At 38.9% G+C, this 21,766-nt stretch overlaps 1 long non-coding RNA gene and 1 pseudogene across 1 annotated transcript in view; one reads left to right on the top strand and one right to left on the bottom strand.

The window, feature by feature from the left end:
- The window catches only part of LOC109548806 (uncharacterized), a 263,053-nt gene that overhangs the window by 108,145 nt on the left and 133,142 nt on the right, over positions 1–21,766 (bottom strand). The window lies entirely within an intron of this gene.
- LOC141278725 (uncharacterized) lies at positions 14,517–16,479 on the top strand (annotated as a pseudogene).

The following is a 21,766-nucleotide window of genomic DNA, read 5'->3' as shown; positions in this document are numbered from 1 at the left end:
ACAAAGCTTTGATGGATGATCAGCCATGATGAATTAGAACTATGTCATTATTAGAAAATGTCCCATGATCACTTTTCCAAGTGTATATCAATTATAGAGTCTTTGAATTTAGCCAGGAAAACATCTTCCTGTCTCTGCCCTTTATGTAGTACCTTTTGCAGTTAACTCTTTCGTTGCTTTGTCCCTAATGGCTGTGATTTTAATACTATCGTATCAACCTAAATAATAGCTTGGGCTTCCTCTAAAGACATTCCTTTTGACAGTCTTCTTAGTCATACTGCTGGATTCCTCCAGCACTTCCTAATAGAGAGCAACCAAGTGAGACTGAAATGGAGAGAACATTTCATTCCAGATTCAAACAAGTGTCACTCACACAAGTTGACATTTTGAGTCTCATTATATTGTTTCAAGAACAAGTCATGCACTTACTATACACTGTCTTATAATATTTCACCAATACGCTTCCAGTCTGTATGATACAATAAAATTCCTTGGTATTCTACCTGGCAATATTTCCTCTACTTACAAGTAAGGCAATAAATGAACCACTCACTGAAATATGCTCCTTAGGGAGGCAGCAAAGCACAATGGTGCTTATGGCAGTTGAGCCCTAGGGAAAAGTAAATGAGCTTTAGAATCAAAGAGAATTCCCTGGTGGTCTAGTGGTTAGGACTCCGCGCTTCCACTGCAGGGTGCACGGGTTCGATACTTGCTTGGGAACTAAGATCCCACATGCTGTGCAGCCAAAAAAAGAAAAAGAGAATCAAAGAGAATTGTGACAAGTTGGATGCTTTTCATGGCTTCTCCTTTGCAAGTTCTCAAAGCACATTTGTTCTATTTTACTTTTCACATTTTTGATATCTGAAAATTAATATACATATATATATGAATGCCCAGTATGGCTGAGAAATTTGATTCAGCCCATTGGAGTTAATGATAAGAAAAGAACTGTTTTTCTTGCAGAACTCAGTATTAATATATACAATAATTTAAAGTTTTTTCAAACTAGGCAGTATGCACACTCTTTTCCTTTGGTAAAGAGGAATGGAATGCAAATTATTGGTCTCTTTTCAGTGCCTAGAGAAAATTATAGAAGAAACAAACAAAAAAAGTTACATTAAATGTGGAAATTTACATAGGAAAGAACAGGCTTTTTATCTGTTTTGATAGAACTTTATTTAACAATATTAGAAGTCTTATTTTTATAATAAGAAAACATAGAAACTATAAGATAGAATATGTGTAGAAATACTGTGTTTTATCACGATCACAGAGGATAGCTTAATCACCTCAATGCTGTATTCACTCTGTTCAAAAACAAAAAAGAAGTCTCATTTGGAGAAATCATATCTTACTTTTTATTACTATTTTCAAATTTTTATTTTGGAATCAAAATAAAGTTTGATTCTATACTCATGTGGAATTTTCAGTCACATTCTGTAGGCAACTACCCAGCTTCATAATTGCTGAGTAATAAACAGAAGAGAAGAGAACTTCCTTAATATTTTCAGTTAGTGAAATTCACTGGAAGGAATATTCAATTAAAGATGGACAGGACTATATTCTAGCTACAGATCTTTTATTAAACTATTTATTTTCCTTGCAAAAAAACAAGGTGAAGAAATATATAAATGCTCTAAAAAGTGTAAAATGCAACCCAAACATAAAACATCTCAATGACAGAGCTCATTTTAGTCCTTCTGGATTTTTCTAACTTTGACACTATTCATCAGAATGGTTTCAGCGTTTATATTCAATAACAAGAGTAAAGAAAATTAGATGACAGGTGAAATTCAAAAGGAGATACATCCATGCCACATGACTCTTATCTCACTGTGACAACACTATTACATTAGCTGGTGTGGCAGACAGACTCCAGGGCAGCTGCCTGTGATCTTTGTTTCCTAGTATACACATCCTTGTATAACCTTTACTCCCTGCTCATGGGTGGGGCCTGTCACTCCTTCCTAGCCAACAGAACATGGCAAAGGTGATGAGATGCTACTTCTACGATTGTGTTACTATCTACAAGGCTCTGTCTTGCTAACAGACTCTCTCAAAAGACTCTAGTTGTAGGCTTGATGAAGTAAGGAGCCATGTTGGAAAAGACAAATGGCAAGGAGCTGTGGGTGGCCTCTATGAATTGTGAGCAACTTCTAGGAGCTGAGCACAGCCTCCAACAGACAGCTAGCAAGAAGCCAGGTCTTGTGGTATATAGTCACAAGAAAATGAATTCTGTCAACAGCCTTTGTGAGCTTAGAAATGGATTTCTCCTCATCTCAGATAGGAGTGCAGTCTGGTCACATCTTTTTTTTTTAATTTTTTTTTTTTTACATCTTTATTGAAGTATAATAGCTTTACAATGGTGTGTTAGTTTCTGTTTTATAACAAAGTGAATCAGTTATACATATACATATGTTCCCATATCTCTTCCCTCTTGCGTCTCCCTCCCTCCCACCCTCCCTATCCCACCCCTCTAGGTGGTCACAAACACCAAGCTGATCTCCCTGTGCTATGCGGCTGCTTCCCACTAGCTATCTATTTTACGTTTGGTAGTGTATATGTGTCCATGCCACCCTCTCGCTTTGTCACAGCTTCCCCTTCCCCTTCCCCATATCCTCAAGTCCATTCTCTAGTAGGTCTGTGTCTTTATTCCTGTCTTACCCCTAGGTTCTTCATGACATTTTTTTTTTCTTAAATTCCATATATATTTCTAAGAGCCTGAGCAGACATCTCAGCTACTCTGTCACTAGATTCCCAACTCCCAACCCACAGAAAATGTGAAATAATAAAATGTGTGCTGTTTTAAGCTGCTAAGCTTATTATATTTGTTATTCAGTAAGAGAAAACTAATATAGTTGGTAAAGGATTCATTATTAACCTGACCTAGCTAGTGACAACTATCAAGCCAGGAGGTTAAATGATCTTTTGATAAGTCACAGCCTGATATTGGTCATCATTCTCTCTGAAATACTGATTGTAAATTTAATACTCCCACATTTGCACTGAATCAGCTGGCTGTACCGTAAAATTTGGAAATCTAAATCAAAAGATTATTTGCCGTTAACAATTACCTACATGTTTCTTCTCACTCTAACTGTAAGAAATATCAAAAAATACTGGGTTCAAAGATATATAAATGAGTAAAAATGTGTTTGTAAGCTATGTCTAGTTCTTTCATTACAACTGTCTGATTCATCACCAAGAAGGCCTAGAATATCAGACGTTTTTTGTAGCTAAAACAATAAGAATTTGTGCAGACATGCTATAAGCAGAGCATATTTATTAAGTGCCACTCAATATGTCTACTTTCTAAAATCAAAGGCACCAACTATTTTATTTCCATTTTCCCATTCTGTTCTTCTTTTTTTCCCCATTCTCTTCTATTATTTCCTCAACATTGGAGTCTCTTAATTTCTGATTTAAACGTTCCAAAGTGCAGAATGCAATAATCAATTATCTAACACCAATGGTTACTCTCCTTGCCCAGTGGGCTCTAAGTACTAAAAGGAAATCTGTTAGGTCTTCTCCCCTTATGTGAGGATTCTATGAGATTAAATTCTTAGCTCTAGTGTTAAATGTATTAACAACCATCCAAAACTAAGTGAGCTAATTCTCTGCTTTTCCCAACAGAGAGACACCAAAGAGGACTTTGGATCACTCCATTTGAATGTTTCTATTTAAGTATAGGTGATATAGTGAGCACAAAAATACCCTTTTCTCTAAAAGACCTCCTACCTACCAAGACATGCAGTGCTTTCCTGGGCCACTTCCCCCTACTCTAGTGGGAACTCCAACTATTTTTATATCAGAGTAAGTGCTGGAAATTGTTCAGCTACTATTTTCTAGTGTTTTTTTTCCCCACCACCACATTATCTCATAGCTGTCCAACTAAGTACACAGCCAGAGACTAGAGCATCGTCACTTCTCTGCACATCTGCAGGTCTCTTTCTGCCCTACATATTCTAGCCACCCTGCCTTCTTGTCACTCTGATTTCTATGTTCTCAATTCAGGGTGACTGCTAGGCTGTGTTTAGGATCTTGCCCCCTCTTCACCTCTCTCTGTAGCAGTCTGGAAACTGCTTTTGGATATGAAGGTGAAGCAATCATAGATTAACCTCATTTTTTACCCCTTTTGTGTAGATCATTGCCTATTGCCTAATGTTGAAAAACAGTTGTTTCATATATTAGTCCAGTTTTCTGGTTGTATCAAAGGAGTTTGATCTCAAATAGCAAAGGAGTTTGCTATTCTAATGGCAATTAATCTCTTCTTGGCCAATACCAGGAGTCCTCATATCTTTTTCACTCTATCCTTCACAAAATGAAGGATAGCATGTGTGACTTGGCATTATCATAGACAGCACCTGTACCACACAATTGAACCCCAAAGAAATGATAAGCTGGAGAGAGAAGTTTTCGCTCTGGGGAAAGTAATTTGGAGGCTCAATGGACAAGAGCAGACATCCTGGGTTTATATCCTGGTGTGCTACCTATTAGCTATGTGACCTTTTGCAAATCATTAAGTGTTCTCTGCCCCAATTTTCCCATATGTCAAACGTGGATAGCAATAATACCTCTCATATGAGTGTTGTGAAGATTCAATTATTTGATACATGCAAAGTGCTTGAAGAGTGCCTAGCATATGTTAATTATTACATATTTATAATTATAATAATTATTATTACTATTATAGCTTGAGGAGATGAGAAAAACGGTGTTGAGAAAAATGGGTGATATGGGTGATATAACTATTTGGTTGGAGAGTAAAAGACAATACTCCTCAATACATGTGAACTATGTATTACCCAGGATGGGTTATATTACCAAGGATGGGTTCTGTGGTCCTACACTAAGGCTAAAGTTCAAAAAAGTGTCCTGAAAGTATGTGCAGTTACAACTAGAGAAGAAAAAAATTTCTTGATAGATATAGAATTAAACACAAAGTCAGAAAATTTTGTGAAATGTTCTTCTCTGATGGCCTTTAAAATTAGGCGGATCCAGGATCCTTTGAATACAAGGGTAAAGTTCTAAATTGTCCTGATAGCAGAGGGTGTTCATTCACCCATGTGTTTGTCTCTTCATTCACCCATGTGTTTGTTTCTTCATTCAATAAAGGGTGATTAGCATCTATTATGGCTTTTGTTTGAGGTCTTATCTGATACAAAGATAAAGCATGGGCTTCCCAACCTTGACAAGCTCAGAATGAAGAGGTAAAGGACGATATAAAAACACATAATTTCAAGGCAAATAGATGTCTAGAGTGTAATAAAAGAACCAAAAATAATTGCCTAAGAGTACTTGTAGCCTTAATTTAAGGTTAAAAGATACTGTATTGACAGTTTATTTTAAAAACATCAACTCATATTATTTTCCTACAGAAATCTCAAATAATTAATTTTTTTTAAATGGAAAGGATGTTTTGATTCAATGATAGTGAATGACTAACCATTATATGCCAATAAATATATTTAATAATCAGTTAAAATTTAATCTTCAAATATTCAAAGATTAAAATTAAAGCAAAGAGAAACAATGTTTCTCCTCACTTTGGCCTCCCTTTGTAGCTCTCTAAACTCTATGATTTCAAAAAATGAATGATGACTAATTCTAGATACCCCCATGAAGATAATCTTCAGAAAATCCATCTTATTTCATTTGACCTCATGAGGGAGTGAAGATAGGTGTGTCAAGTGTAATAGAGAATAAGAAATAAAAAAGATAGCTACCAAGTGGTGACAGATGTGCAATTCTGTGAATACTCTAAAAATCACTTAATTGTACACTTTAAAAGCATGAACTTGGGAGACTGGTTCAGGATGGCGGAATAGAAGGATGTGCGCTCACTCCCGCTTGCAAGAGCACCAGAATCACAACTAACTGCTGAACAATCATTGAAAGGAAGACACTGGAACTCACCAAAAAGATACTCCACATCCAAAGACAAAGGAGAACCTGCAGTGAGATGGTAGGAGGGGTGCAGTCACAATAAAATCAAATCACATAATGGCTGGGTGGGTGACTCACAAACTGGAGAACACTTATACCAGAGAAGTCCATCCACTAGAGTGAAGGTTCTCAGCCCCGTGTCAGGCTTCCCAACCTGGGGGTCTGGCAACAGGAGGAGGAATTCCTAGAGAATCAGACTTTGAAGGCTAGTGGGATTTGACTGCAGGACTCGGGGAAACAGAGACTCCACTCTTGGAGGGCACACACAAAGTAGTGTGCACATCAGGACCCAGGGGAAGGAGCAGTGACCCCATAGGAGACTGAACCAGACCTACCTGCTAGTGTTGGAGGGTCTCCTACAGAGGCAGGGGGTGGCTGTGGCTCACCATGGGGACAAGGACACTGGCAGCAGAAGTTCTGGGAAGTACTCCTTGGTGTGAGCCCTCCCAGAGTCCGCCATTAGCCCCACCAAAGAGCCAGGTAGGCTCCAGTGCTAGATCGCCTCAGGCCAAACAACCAACATGGAGGGAACCCAGCCCCACACACCAGCAGACAAGCAGGTTAAAGTTTTACTGAGCTCTGCCCACCAGAGCAACACCCAGCTCTACCCACCACAAGTCCCTCCCATCACAAGCCTCTTAGATAGCCTTATCCACCAGAGGGCAGACAACAAAAGCAAGAAGAAATACAATTTGGCAGCCTGTGGAAGGAAAACCACCTTCAGAGAAAGACAAAATGAAAAGGAAGAGGACTTTGTACCAGATGAAGGAACAAGATAAAATGCCAGAAAAACAACTAAATGAAGTGGAGATAAGCAACCTTCCAGAAAAAGAATTCAGAATAATGATAGTGAAGTTGATCCAGGACTTTGGAAAAAGAATGGAGGCAAAGGTCAAGAAGATGCAAGAAATGTTTAACAAAGACCTAGAAGAATCAAACAAACAGAGATGAACAATACAATAACTGAAATGGAAAAAATACACTAGAAGGAAGCAATAGCAGAATAACTGAGGCAGAAGAACAGGTAGGTGACCTGGAAGACAAAATGGTGGAATTCACTGCCATGGAACGGAATAAAGAAAAAAGAATGAAAAGAAATGAAGACAGCCTAAGAGACCTCTGGGACAATATTAAACTCAACAACATTCATATTATAGGGGTCCCAGAAGGAGAAGAGAGAGAGAAAGGATCCAAGAAAATATTTGAAGAGATTATAGACAAAAACTTCCCTAACATGGGAAAGGAAATAGCCACACAAGTCCAGGAAATGGAGAGTATCCCAGGCAGGATAAACCCAAGGAGAAACATGCCGAGACACACAGTAATCAAATTGACAAAAATTAAAGACAAAGAAAAATTATTGAAAGCAACTAGGGAAAAACAACAAATAACAGAAAAGGGAACTCCCATGAGGTTAACAGCTGATTTCTCAGCAGAAGCTCTACAAGCCAGAAAGGAGTGGTACGATATATTTAAAGTGATGAAAGGGAATAACCTACAACCAAGATTACTCTACCCGGCAAGGATCTCATTCTGATTGGACGGAGAAATCAAAAGCTTTACAGACAAGCAAAAGCTAAGAGAATACAGCACCACCAAACCAGCACTACAACAAAGGCTAAAGGAGCTTCTCTAAGTGGGAAACACAAGAGAAAAAAAGGAACTACAAAAACAAACCAATAACAATTAAGAAAATGATAACAGGAACATACATATCGATAATTACCATAAACATGAATGGATTACATGTTCCAACCAAAAGACACAGGCTCGCTGAATGTATACAAAAACAAGACCCATATATATGCTGTATACAAGAGACCCACTTCAGACCTAGGGACACATACAGACTGAAAATGAGGGGATGGAAAAAGATATTCCATGCAAATGGAAATCAAAAGAAAGCTGGAGTAACAATACTCATATCAGATAAAATAGACTTTCATATAAAGAATGTTACAAGAGACAAGGAAGGACACTATGTAATGATCAAGAGATCAATCCACGAAGAAGATATAACAGTTATAAATATATATGCACCCAACATAGGAGCACCTTAATACATAAGGCAAATGCTAACAGCTATAAAACAGGAAATCGACAGTAACACAATAATAGTGGGGGACTTTACCACCTCACTTACACCAATGGACAGATCATCCAGACAGAAAATTAATAAGAAAACACAAACTTTAAATGACACAATAGACCAGATAGATTTAATTGATATTACAGGACATTCCATCCAAAAACAGCAGATTACACTTTCTTCTACAGTGCTCAGGGAACATTCTCCAGGATAGATCACATCTTGAGTCAGAAATCAAGCCTTGGTAAATTTAAGAAAATTGAAATCATATCAAGCATCTTTTCCTACCACAATGTTATGAAATTAGAAATTAATTATAGGGAAAAAATGTAAGAAACAGAAACAAATGGAGGCTAAAGAATACGTTACTAAATAAGCAACAGATCACTGAAGAAATCAAAGAGGAAATCAAAAAATACCTAGAGACAAATTACAACAAAAACATAACAATCCAAAACATATGGGATGCAGCAAAAGCAGTTCTAAGAGAGAAGTTTATAGCAATACAAGCCTACTTCACAAAACAAGAAAAATCTCAAATAAACAATCTAACCTTCCACCTAAAGGAACTAGAGAAAGAAGAACAAACAAAACCTAAAGTCAGTAGAAGGAAAGAAATCGTAAAGATCAGAGCAGAAATAAATGAAGTAGAAACAAAGAAAGCAACAGCAAAGATCAATAAAACTAAAAGCTGGTTCTTTGAGAAGATAAACAAAATTGATAAACCTTTAGCCAGACTCATCAAGAAAAAGTGGGAGAGGATGCAATTAATAAAATTAGAAATTATAAAAGAGAAGTTACAATGGACACCGTAGAAATACAAAGCATCATAAGAGACTACAACAAGCAATTCTACGCCAACATAATGGACAACCTGGAAAAAATGGGCAAGTTCTTAGAAAGGTATAACCTTCCAAGACTGAACCAGGAAGAAATAGAAAATATGAACAGACCAATCACAAGTAATGAAATTGAAACTGTGATTAAAAATCTTCCAACAAACAAAAGTCCAGGACCAGATGGCTTCACAGGTGAATTCTATCAAACATTTAGAGAAGAGCTAACACCCACCTTTCTCAAATTCTTCCAAAAAATTGCAGAGGAAGGAACACTCCCAAACTCATTCTATGAGGCCACCGTCACCCTGATACGAAAATCAGACAGAGAGACTACAAAAAAAGAAAATTACAGACCAGTATCACTGATGAACATATATGCAAAAATCCTCAACAAAATAAGAGCAAACAGAATCCAACAACACATTAAAAGGATCATATATCATGATCAAGTGGGATTTATCCCAGGGATGCAAGGATTCTTCAATATATGCACATCAATCAATGCGATACATGATATTAACAAATTGAAGAATAAAATCCATACGATCATCTCAATACATGCACAAAAAGCTTTTGACAAAATTCAACACCCATGTATGATAAAAACTCTCCAGAAAGTAGGCATAGAGGGAACCTACCTCAACATAATAAAGGCCATATATGACAAACCTACAGCAAACATCATTCTCAATGGTGAAAAACTGAAAACTTTTCCTCTAAGATCATGAATAAGACAAAGTTGCCCACTCTCACCACTATTATTCAACATAGTTTTGGAAGTTTTAGCCACAGCAATTAGAGAAGAAAAAGAAATAAAAAGAATCCAAATCGGAAAAGAAGAAGTAAAACTGTCACTGTTTACAGATGACAAGATACTATACATAGAGGATCCTAAAGCTGCCACCAGAAAACTACCAGAGATAATCAATGAATTTGGTAAAGTTGCAGGATACAAAATTAATGCACAGAAATCTCTTGCATTCCTATATACTAATGATGAAAAGTCTGAAAGAGAAATTAAGGAAACACTCCCATTTACCATTGCAACAAAAACAATAAAATACCTAGGAATACCCCTACCTAGGGAGACAAAAGATCTGTATGCAGAAAACTATAAGACACTGATGAAAGAAATTAAAGATGATACCAATAGATGGAGAGATATACCATGTTCTTGGATTGGAAGAATCAACATTGTGAAAATGACTATACTATCCAAAGCAATCTACAGATTCAATGCAATCCCTATCAAATTACCAGTGGCATTTTTTACAGAACTAGAACAAAAAATCTTAAAATTTGTATGGAGATAAAGAAGACCCTGGATAGCCAAAGCAGTCTTGAGGGAAAAAAAGCTGGAGGAATCAGACTCCCTGACTTCAGACTATACTACAAAGCTACAGTAATCAAGACAATATGGTACTGGCAGAAAAACAGAAATATAGATCAATGGAACAAGATAGAAAGCCCAGAGATAAACCCACGCACCTATGGTCAACTAATCTATGACAAAGGAGACAAGGATATACAATGGAGAAAAGACAGTCTCTTCAATAAGTGGTGCTGGGAAAACTGGACAGGTACATGTAAAATAATGAAATTAGAACACTCCTTAACCCCATTCACAAAAAACTCAAAATGGATTCGAGACCTAAATGTAAGACTGGACACTAAAAAACCCTTAGAGCAAAACATAGGAAGAACACTCTTTGTCATAAATCACAGCAAGATGTTTTTTGATCTGCCTCCTAGAGTAATGGAAATAAAAACCAAAATAAGCAAATTTGACCTAAGGAAACTTAAAGCTTTTTTCAAAGCAAAGGAAACTACAAACAAGATGAAAAGACAAACCTCAGAATGGGAGAAAATATTTGCAAACAAATCAACAGACAAAGGATTAATGTCCAAAATACATAAACAGCTCATGCAGCTCAATAACAAAAAAACAACCAAATCCAAAAATGGGCAGAAGACCTAAATAGATATTTCTCCAAAGAAGACATACAGATGGCCAAGAAGCACATGAAAAGCTGCTCAACATCACTAATTATTAGAGAAATGCAAATCAAAACTACAATGAGATATTACCTCACACCAGTCAGAATGGGAATCATCAGAGCTGAAGAGGGTGTGGAGAAAAGGGAACCCTCTTGGACTGTAGGTGGGAATGTAAATTGACACAGCCACTATGGAGAACAGTATGGAGGTTCCTTAAAAAACTAAAAATAGAATTACCATATGAACCAGCAATCCCACTACTGGACATATACCCACAGAAAACCATAATTCAAAAAGACACATGCACCCCAATGTTCACTGCAGCAATATTTACAATAGTCAGGTCATGGAAGCAACCTAAATGCCCATCAACAGATGAATGGATAAAGATGTGGTACACATATACAATGGAATATTACCCAGCCATAAAAAGGAATGAAATTGGGTCATTTGCGGGGATGTGGATAGATCTAGAGACTGTCATACAGAGTGAAGTCAGAAAGAGAAAAACAAACATCATATATTAACGCATATACGTGGAACCTAGAAAAAATGGTACAGATGAACTGATTTGCAGGGCAGAAACTGAGACACAGAAGTAGAGCACAAACATATGGACACCAAGGGGGGAAAGTGGAGGTGGTGGTGGTGGTGGTGGTGGTGATGTGATGAATTCGGAGATTGGGATTGACATGTATACACTGATATGTATAAAATAGATAACTAATAAGAACCTGCTGTATAAAAAATAAAATAAAATTCAAAAATTCACAAAAAAGATAGCTACCATTTTAAAATATTATTATGTGCCAGGAACTGTTCTAGGTACTTGAGATCATTGCCTGCATTTAACTTTCAGTCTTCATCTGAAGTAGCTACTACTACTTTCCATTCTTAGGTATAAGGAAATTGAGTCTCAAGGATGGTAAGTAAATATACGTTATGTGGTTCATAAGTGGTGGAGCTGGGATTTGAAACCAGAGCCATGTGTCTCTAAATCCCTAGCTCTTAACCATAGTATGTGTTGACTTCAGACCTTAATGGCAAATTTGGTCCAAATTGCTGCCGTAAGTAATAAGAAATGTGGCCCTTAAAGGGACTCCTTCCTGTCCCCAAGGTATTAAGGTATAGGTATAATGGAGTGGTTTAAAACAATTATTTAGGAGTTTCATTTACATATCCCATAAAAATTAGTTTCTTTCACTTTATTTCCCCCCATCATTTTCCTCCACCAAGAAGATTTAGCATTCTTGTAGAGGAAGAAAAAAAATCAAGTTACTTCAATAGACAAGATTGATGGGAACTTGGAAAAAAAAAATGATTGAAATTCTCAGCTGCTCTCCAGGGTGATTAAATCCTAATTGAGGAAAGGGCCTTGTGTGAAACCTGCAGGCTACAGTAAGATGGTTCTGTGGCCTCCGAAGAAGATACAGTTGCATGTACTGCATTCAGCAATTGCTTTAGGCAGTTCCATATTGAGTGGTTACAGTTCTATAATAGGAAGGGCTGACATTATAATGATTTCTACTCTCCCTAATTATTCTGTGATGTTTGTTGATGTGCATAAGTGATGATATTGAAGCACCATTTAAGAGGGCACAGAGGACCTCTCATTTAAGTGGATGGAACTCAATTTTAGGTGGAGTGCCAGTCTACTCCCCTCTTACAATGTATTGTATATCCACCCTTTGAGCTTAAAACCCTCAGGTTGTTATCATTACTTATCAATAGAAAATGACTATTCAGGTGAAGGAATGACAAAGTTCTATTAATATTTAAGCAATAATTTATCATTTGGATTCCCTCCAGAGACAAAATCTTGAAAAAAAATGTTCACAGGTTTTCAGAGAAAGTACTTCCTCATTTTGCAGGTTAGGAAAATGAGGTTTGAGGATTTTAAATGCCTTGTCAAAGACAACATAGGATATAAAGAGCAAAACTGTGTGTTTTGTTTTGTTATTGCATTGTGCTTTTGATTTTTAAGAGTATTCTTCATTCTCAAGTCAAATTCACTTAGGAACTTTTCCATGTAGTGAGTAACTAAGATATGCTATATCCATAACTCATCTAATGGATCTTTTTGGATACCAACCATATGACAGTGGTACAAAAACCAAATGCCATTCCTGGGAGCTTATAATTGAGTGGTGAAGAAAAACACTGAACAGACAATTGTAACTAAGATTTGGGAAACTGATTTCATTCTTATATGCAATATGGACAGAAATTGAGAGAGAAGCATATCATTATCTTTCATCAGATGCTTTTTGAGTTTGGAAAAGCGGAAAGAAAAGGAGAAAAATCATTGGTGGACAATCTGAGGAAACACTGCAAATCAAAAGTTTCATTAAATGATCAACTCGTGTCCTAAAGAGTCTGACTCCATTTTTGATGTTTGGCTTCTGACAGCTTTCAGGACCCACCCCTCCTTTATCCCTTCTTGCCCTGTGCAAGGAAGTCTGGTGTTCCTCCCTGTGGCACCCAGAGGTAAGATCAAACCATGCAAACCCTCATCCACACGTGAGAATGTTCCCTTCAGCCCTATCCCTTAACCACAATACAAACCAAAGCCATCACCTCCACATAGCTCAAGGCACTCCAGACAAGCGTATGTACCTGCCCTGCCCATAGTATTTATTTGGGACACTCTAGAGAAAGAAACATACAAATATGAGCAGGACAGAGAGGACCTCCTGAAATATACCTAGTAACCACACACACACACACACACACACACACACACACACACTTGCAAGGACCTTGATATCAGGGAAGGAAACAAAAATTGAAAGAGATCTGCTATTTGATCCATTGGAAATCCAAAGTTTATTCTATTAAATGGAGGAAAATTCTTTTGAAACCACATTTCCAGGTCATTAGGGTTTCAAGTCCGTGTCCTACTGAACCTTATTCTATTAACACATTGGGAATGCAGTCTTAGAGATGATGATGGGCTTTACAGTTCTCACTCTGTAGCAAAGTGTCATTGAGACCATGAGCTATACTTTCATCAACTACTTGTTTACACGTAAAATTCTTTGATTACATACAGAGTGTGTATATATGAGTTTTTTTTTTTTTCCATTTTGTCCGTTTAAATAGGACTTACATTAAAAATCAGCAAGGTGGGAGGGTTTTCCAGCGTGGACGGTAGGCGACGTTTTGTAAACTCGGGTGTGTTTACCGGTGGTGAGCTTCGCAGCCCTGGGCCGGCGTGAGGTCAGGGAGCCAGGAGGGCGCTGTGCTGGCTGCTCTGAGGGCGGTCTGAGGCTCGGTGTGGGTGCCATCCGCCCTGACTCTGTCTCGGGGCTGGGACAGGGGCCACCGGGCCTGGGCCCCTGCTTCGCCCACAGACTGTGCTGGGAGGGCTGCACTGATGGGTCCGATTCAGGTTCCACGTTCAGCAGAACCACTTACGAACTCTGCACCGGGCTCTGTGACCTTTGAGGACGTGGCTGTGTACTTTTTCCCAGGAGAAATGGAGGCTTCTTGATGACGCCCAGAGACTCCTGTACCGTGATGTGATCCTGGAGACCTTTGCCACTTGTTGCGTCACTGGTTAGACAGTGACCACATCTCTATTACTGCTTCCTTGTCGGCTGTGCTGTGGTTGCCAAGGCTGAGACCTTCATCTTTTAGGTCCCATGTCGTTTTCCAACTGGAGCTGGGAGGTGAACCCTGGGTATGTGACAGAGTGGACATGACTCCAGGCACAGCTAGAGAGACCCAAAGTGGGACCTGCCTTGGTGATTGGCATCAGGAGGAAGAAGTGGTATCATGGCTGGGTTCAGATCATATCAGGAACACGTCCTGTGCCCCACAATGTTTTAGGGCCAAGGACAGTGACTGTGTGCCTCACTTCTATCTTTCCTACCCATTCTTCATACTTTGCTCATTCTGTCATTTCAACTCTGAATTCGAACCCAGGATTATCCCTCACCTGTCTGTCTTCCACTCTTTAGTGGTGCTCTCCATCCTCACTCTCATGTGCTCTCCAGTATTGGCCTACCTTAACGTGTCATGAATTCCCCACCTATCCTTAAAATAGTCCTTGAACATAGCTACTCAGTGACAGTCAGATTTTCCTGTGCCCGGACACACCTTTCCACACAGCACACGTGTCACCAGCAGCCAAGGCCCTGGTGAAAACCATTCCCAGAGGAGTGAGTTGTGGGCCCCAGCTCCTCTGTGTGTTCCACCCCCTCCTGTGTCTTTCACCTGGGTGTTGGCATAGAGCAGAGGATGAGGAGACACTTTCTGAGCAGAAAGTTTCTGTAGAAGTGCCACCAATAAATACTTCAAAGACAGACTTGTCCACCCTGCAGTCCTATCCCTGGCAGAGGTTTCTGCCTGTACTTAGAAGGTGGTTTGCATCTAGCTGAGGACCTTGGCACAAACCCTGGTCAGAAACTGTGTGGGACAGGTGTGAACTTTCACCAGCACAGTGGAGAGAAACTCTTTAGAAGAGACGTGGGTAAGACCTTTATGAAGAGCCACACAGTCTGTGCATGCAAGAAGTCTTTCACATGCCAGGAGTTTGGGAAGGATTTCCCTGGTACCTCTGGCCTTCTCCAGCACCAGGTCACTCCACAAAAGGACACCGAGTGTATGGAGGCCTCTCACAATGGACAAAGGCAGTATAAGTGCCATGAATGTAGGAAAGCCTTCTGCCAAAAGTCCAGGCTTGGACTCAGCACCAGAGTACACATTGGAGAGAGGCCTTATGAATGCTGCAAATGTGGGAAAACCTTCACCTGTAAGCCCATACTATTTAAGCACCAGAGAATCCACAATGGAGAAAGGCCTTATGGGTGCAGTGAATGTGGTAAAGTCTTTAGATGCAACTCCAGCCTCATTACTCATAGAAGAATTCACACAGGGGAAAGGCCTTATGAGTGTAGAGAATGTGGGAAGTTCTTTAGCCAAAGCTCTCAACTTATTGTGCACCAGAGAATTCACAATGGAGTCAAGCCTTATGAGTGCAGTGAATGTGGGAAAACCTTCAACACTAAAAGCAAACTTGTTCAGCACCTCAGAGTCCACACGGGATAAAGGCCTTATGAATGTGAAGAATGCAGGAGAGCCTTCAGCTGTAAACACATGCTTGTTCAGCACCAGAGAATCCACACTGGAGAGAGGCCCTATGAGTGCAGTGAATGTGGGAATGTCTTTAGATACATCTCCAGTCTCATTAAACATAGAAGAATTCACACTAGGGAAAGGCCTTATGAGTGTAGTGAATGTGGAAAGTTATTTAGGCGAAGCTCCCACCTTAAAGTCCATCAGAGAATTCACACTGTAGCAAAGACTTATGAGTGCAGTGAATGTGGGAACCATTTTAGCCAAAACTCTAGTCTCATTTCACACCAGTGAGTTCACACTGGAGCAAAGGCTTATAAGTGTAGTGAATGTGGGAAACGTTTTAGCCAAAGCTCTACTCTTATTAAGCACCAGAGTTCACAATGGAGAAAAACCACGAGTGCACTAAACGTGAAGAATTCTTTAGCCAAAGCACCCAGCTTACTCAACGCCACAAAGTTCACATCACAGAAAGGCCTCAGCAGTGCAGTCAATGTGGAAACATTTTCTGTCAAAGGTCTGCTCTGACTGAGCACCAGAAACTTAACAGCCCAGACAGACACTATGAGCGCAGTGAATGTAAGAAAGCTTTCAGCTGAAGGTCTAACCTCATTCATCACCAGAAAGTTCATACTGGAGAAAGGCCTTCAAATGAGACGAGGAGAGCAGTGAATGAGCTGTCTCCTTAGTTAATACATCATACTGAATAGGCTCTGTGAGGGAGTCATCAGCTGGAAGTTGAATGCCATACATCTGAACAGCCTTAGTGTGCAGATTGCCCATGAGTACCAGGTTCGTAGGAAGCTTTTAAGGAGCTATGCTGTACTTTCTGACTTAATGTCACTGTGTGTTTCTTACCTCTCCCAAGTGGCAGATCCCCATACTCGGCACCAGTCACCTCAGTATGATCAGGATAGGTAGACCTTTGTGCCCTCTTATCCCCTTAGAAATGCATCAATAGCCTAAGCACTTGGGTGTTGTCATTCTTTTTGGTCCTGTCAGGACCAAAGCAGCTTTGACCATGGGAATCCAGTCTGGGTTCTGCTGGTGGCTCACAGAGCTTCAACTTCTTTGATGGCATTGTCTCATATCGTGCTCAGGATAGGTTTTTCTAGGTCCAAGTCACTCTGTTTGGGAATATCTGCCTCAGTTTGCTCTGCTCTATACCATAATAAAGACTATTATTTAAGCCACCTTTCATCTTGGGGTTTGTTCACTGTCAGACTGGTTTTGAGAACCAAATTGGACTGTCAGGATGATGACGTGCAGGTTTTGTGAGTGTTCCAAACTTTGTATACCTCAGTGAGAATAGCATCTGGAAGAGAATAGTTTTCACTCCAGTTTCGGTCCAATTTGTTGTCCAAGGCCACCTAGGGTAGACTGCAGGGCTCTGTGGGACTAATGTTGAGTCCTGAATGTCAGGATTTTTGGTGGGTCCTGAGGTCACCCTGAGATGAGGACAGTTGTGAGAACCACCGGTGATTTTTGGAGCAGCATGAATGGTTCTCCTTTTCACATGGGATGTCACATCATGCCCCCAGTACTGTTCAAGAGAAGAAATTCTCTAGGTCCAGCCGGAAAAGAGCCCTGTGCCATAATGTGCACAAAGTGGTAGGTGTGTTCCTGTTCCTCACAAGTACTTGGTTGGTATGGTCTGTATTTTGCATATCAGGTGGGAACGATATTTCATACAGAAACACTCATGGAATTAATCGGGAGTGAGAGACAAACAAGAAGGGATGAGCCTTTTCTAAAGTTTCATCCACAAATGTTCCAGTGACTGTGACTGTTTAGGATAAGGTTTTTGAAGAAATTCTCAGGAGTTCCAGAGCTGTTTCTCTCCTCCTGAGCCCCCAGTCAGTGTCAGACTGAATAATGTAAAGGTTTTAGGAATCACGTAGCATCTGCAAATAGTTTATCTCAAGGCCATTGCTGTGAAAACAATGGGGAATGAGAGTGGAAATCGTGAAAACAATGGGGAATGAGAGTGGAAATCGTGTAGTTCAGGCATGTGAATTTTAGGCCCCAGGCAGATTCCCTGGATAACTTAAGTGGAAACACCTTTCACTGCTCACCAGTCTTCACTGCTACTGCTACAGATTCCCTCCCATGGGCAAGGAGAGGTGATGGGGTTAATGTGTGGTTGCCAGAGTTCTATTGAAAATGAGATTTAGCAAAGAGATTAAGATTTTTATGTGAAGTCAATTTCTATTGAAATTTAATTAGCTATATAGTTGGTATGCACTGAACAGAACATACCTAAAATGCACAGCTTGGTAAGTTTTAATACTTGTAAAGCCATGGAACCATCATCATAACAAACATCCATCACTGCCATATCTACCTTCTGACATCTCTCCCAGGACTTTCAGGCAATTACTATTGACTGACTTTTCTCCCCATTTAATTAGTTAGTGTTTTCTAGACTTTTATATCATTGGAGCCTTAATGTGCTTGTCTTCTTTTATCTCCAGGCATAGTTACTTTGAGAATCATCTAAGTTGCTGATGTGAATAATTCACTTTTTTCCTGATAAATATACGGTTTGGATATACCATTATTTCACTGGTATTCATCTGTTAAAGGATGGTGTTTTGTGGTTTCCAGTTTGCCTCTCACAGATAAACTTACTATGAACATGTACATAAAATCCTTTACATGAACATATGGTTTCGTATTCTAAAATGAATGACTGTACTCAAATGCATTCCCATCGACAGTATGGGAGCATTCCAGTTCCCCTGTGTTCCTCACATATACTTGGTTGGTATGGTCAGTATTTTGAATATTTCCTGTTTTAAAAGCGTGGAGACGTATCTTATTGTCTGCCTACAGGTGCTAAGTATATAACCATGAAAGACAAGGCCCATGCATTTAGGAGTTTATGATTAGCTGTATGTAAACTAGCTAGACCCAAGGTGTTATTCCCCCTTAGATGTTATTAGTGCAGCAAGGTTGGTTCTACTAAGCTTACCCATTTGGCCCTAGTTTTGCAAATTAGGCAACCCTCATAAGTTGCATCTGTGACCATCCCATCACTGGGTCTTGGAGTCACATTTCATCCACTCATATAGATGCTTGTTTACAAGATATTAATTGCTTTAAATGGAGTAAGAGTGTAAAAGAAAAACTTATATTTGCCTAGTATGTCAGAAGAGACTTCATGAGAGTTGAATTTGAGGTAGATGAGTTTATCAAGAAAGCAATGTTGCTGGAATATGATGCTGAAATGAGAGAGGAGTAGAAATTTGTAGTTAGATTTTCAGTCAGTATATAATTTATTCTTTAGCATGGATGAATGGGAACCACTGAATAATTCTGAGCAAGTAGGTGACATAGTTTGATTTACATATGTGAAAGAACATTTTCATGGCATATGTGAAGAATTTATTAGAAAGCAACAAAGATATTCTAATAGTCAAGCATTCCCGTAATGCTTTATGTGTAGACTTCTCTATGCTTATTTCTGCATATCACAGTACTAGAAAAGAACATGGAGGAGGTACTGATAACTTGATACAAAAATGGTAGCATATTAAAACAAGGCAAACTATTTATTTAAATTAGAATGTAATTGGCTTATATCTGTCTACAGATTTCCTTCTAATATGCCAAGTATTCCTTTAGAAATAACAATTCTATAAGCTACCTACCTTTCTCTCCATTTTATGGATAAAGAAACTGAGACTGAAGAAGTTAAGTCATGTAATAAATAACAAAGCTGGGATTTGAAGCTAGCTTTATCAGATATGACTAACATCAAATTCCTTATGCTTCTCACAGCTCACCTGATTTAGGCCTGCACTACACCCTGCTGCCGGCCAAATACTACCACACTCATGAATTTTCTTATCTAGACATGAAAGCTTCTAGATCAGGTTCCTAATGGCTAAGCTGACAGATTTGATGGATTGACGAACTTAATAAAAAGGAGAAATGGTAAAAATATAATTACCAACCATTGTTCAGGCATTCATTGATGGTGGTGCATGATTTGTTTTTTTGAGGTAAGAACAATTAAACCCCCAGAGACTATAGAAACAAGGTCTGTAAACATGGCTATGCTTGGTTAAATGGATTTTGTTAAAAAAAAAAACATCAAAAACAACAAGCGGGCTGAGAACCCAGAGAAGAAACAATTACATACACATACACAAAAAAGTCTAATTTCATGTTGAAGTTTGGTAAATGCTTTGAAATTGAGTGCTTTTCACTTGCTTCAAATCACTACCCTAGAGGTCAAGTACTGACTATTGGAAATATAGTGAAACATCATCATGTACCTGTATTGTTTGGTACAGTGTGTTTTTGTTTTGAGAATGAGGCAACCTGGTGGGAACTTTCTTTTAAAAATTAGGCATTGTAAACTCTTCACTTGTATCTTTTCTTATTCCTGTCAGCAGCATGATTTCATCAGTTAGGAAAATGGTAAGTGGACTCCTATTGAGTTCAACAAGAATTCACACTGCGCTACTGGATGTTAGCAGTGTTTTATAAATTATTTTGAGGAGTATTATAACACTGTTACCCCCCAAAAAATATAAATTATTTTTATTTTGCACAAGAAAGGTATACAGATAAAAGAGATGCTTTTCTCTCATATGGTAACTTGTAGAACTCTATTTCATGATATATAGATAGGTGACATTTGGGTGCCACAGAAAGATTTATCTAGAATATATTAGGAATTAATGATCTTTTACTCTTAAAAAGGAAAAATTTGCCTAGGAAACAGAGGGATGAGATTCATGCTCAGGATACAAATAAACGTTTCTTTAGCAGTCACAGAATAATCATGTAAACAACAAATATGTATGGAGTATCTATTATAGGCAATATACTAACAGTGTTTTATGTTAGATAGTAAATAGATTATTTTTAAGTGAATAATTTCTCTCAGGAACTTACCTTGTAATTCAAACATGAAAGATGTGTGTCACTCATTGTCACTCACCCTTCCTGACCCTAGGCAATCTTGACTTATCAAAGACACTCTACCTGAGCCCTGACTAAGCCACTTAAACTACCGCAACACTTTAATTCTTCTTGGCCTCAAATGAATCTATTAGTTGGATGACAAGTTGAAATCTATTACCCAATCCTGGTGAATATGTTGAAGATAAGCAGAAAAGAATAGGAGACCTATATTTGAGGGTTATCTCTTCTGTAAAACACACAGAGGTTGAGTTTGGATAAAGTTAAACGAATATATTCTAGATGCAGTTGGGACACAAGTAAACAGACGCAGGAGAAAACTGGCTTAATTCAATATCATCATTTAGCTAGTCAACAATCAAAGCAAAATAGAAACTGGTAAGCTTCCCCTCAAGTTCAAATAAAACACCATGTTTAATACTTAACTCAGTTTCCTAAATAGTGCTCCACGGAACATTAGCACTGTGGAATGCTCCATGAGAAGAGCTATTAATCAATTAAGCTAAGGGAACCATGCATATTACTTACTTATACATTACTTACATTCAGCTAATAATTACTGAGCGCTTATTTGGTTCCCAAGTACCTTTTCAGGTACTGAAGATCTAACAGTAAAAAACTTAAAATCGGGCTTGCCTGGTGGCGCAGTGGTTGAGAGTCCGCCTGCCGGTGGCGGGGACACGGGTTTGTGCCCCGGTCCGGGAAGATCCCACATGCCGCGGAGCGGCTGGGTGCGTGAGCCATGGCCGCTGAGCCTGCGCGTCCGGAGCCTGTGCTCCGCAGCAGGAGAGGCCACAACAGTGAGAGGCCCACGTACCGCAAAAAAAAAAAACCTTAAAATCCCTAATTGGGGTATGTTGTAAATAAATTATATATACTT

This window comes from Tursiops truncatus, chromosome 5, assembly GCF_011762595.2.
Source record: "Tursiops truncatus isolate mTurTru1 chromosome 5, mTurTru1.mat.Y, whole genome shotgun sequence".
NCBI lineage: Eukaryota > Metazoa > Chordata > Mammalia > Artiodactyla > Delphinidae > Tursiops > Tursiops truncatus.
Note: the sequence above shows the minus strand (reverse complement) of the source record. Positions and strands in the feature narration are given on the sequence as shown.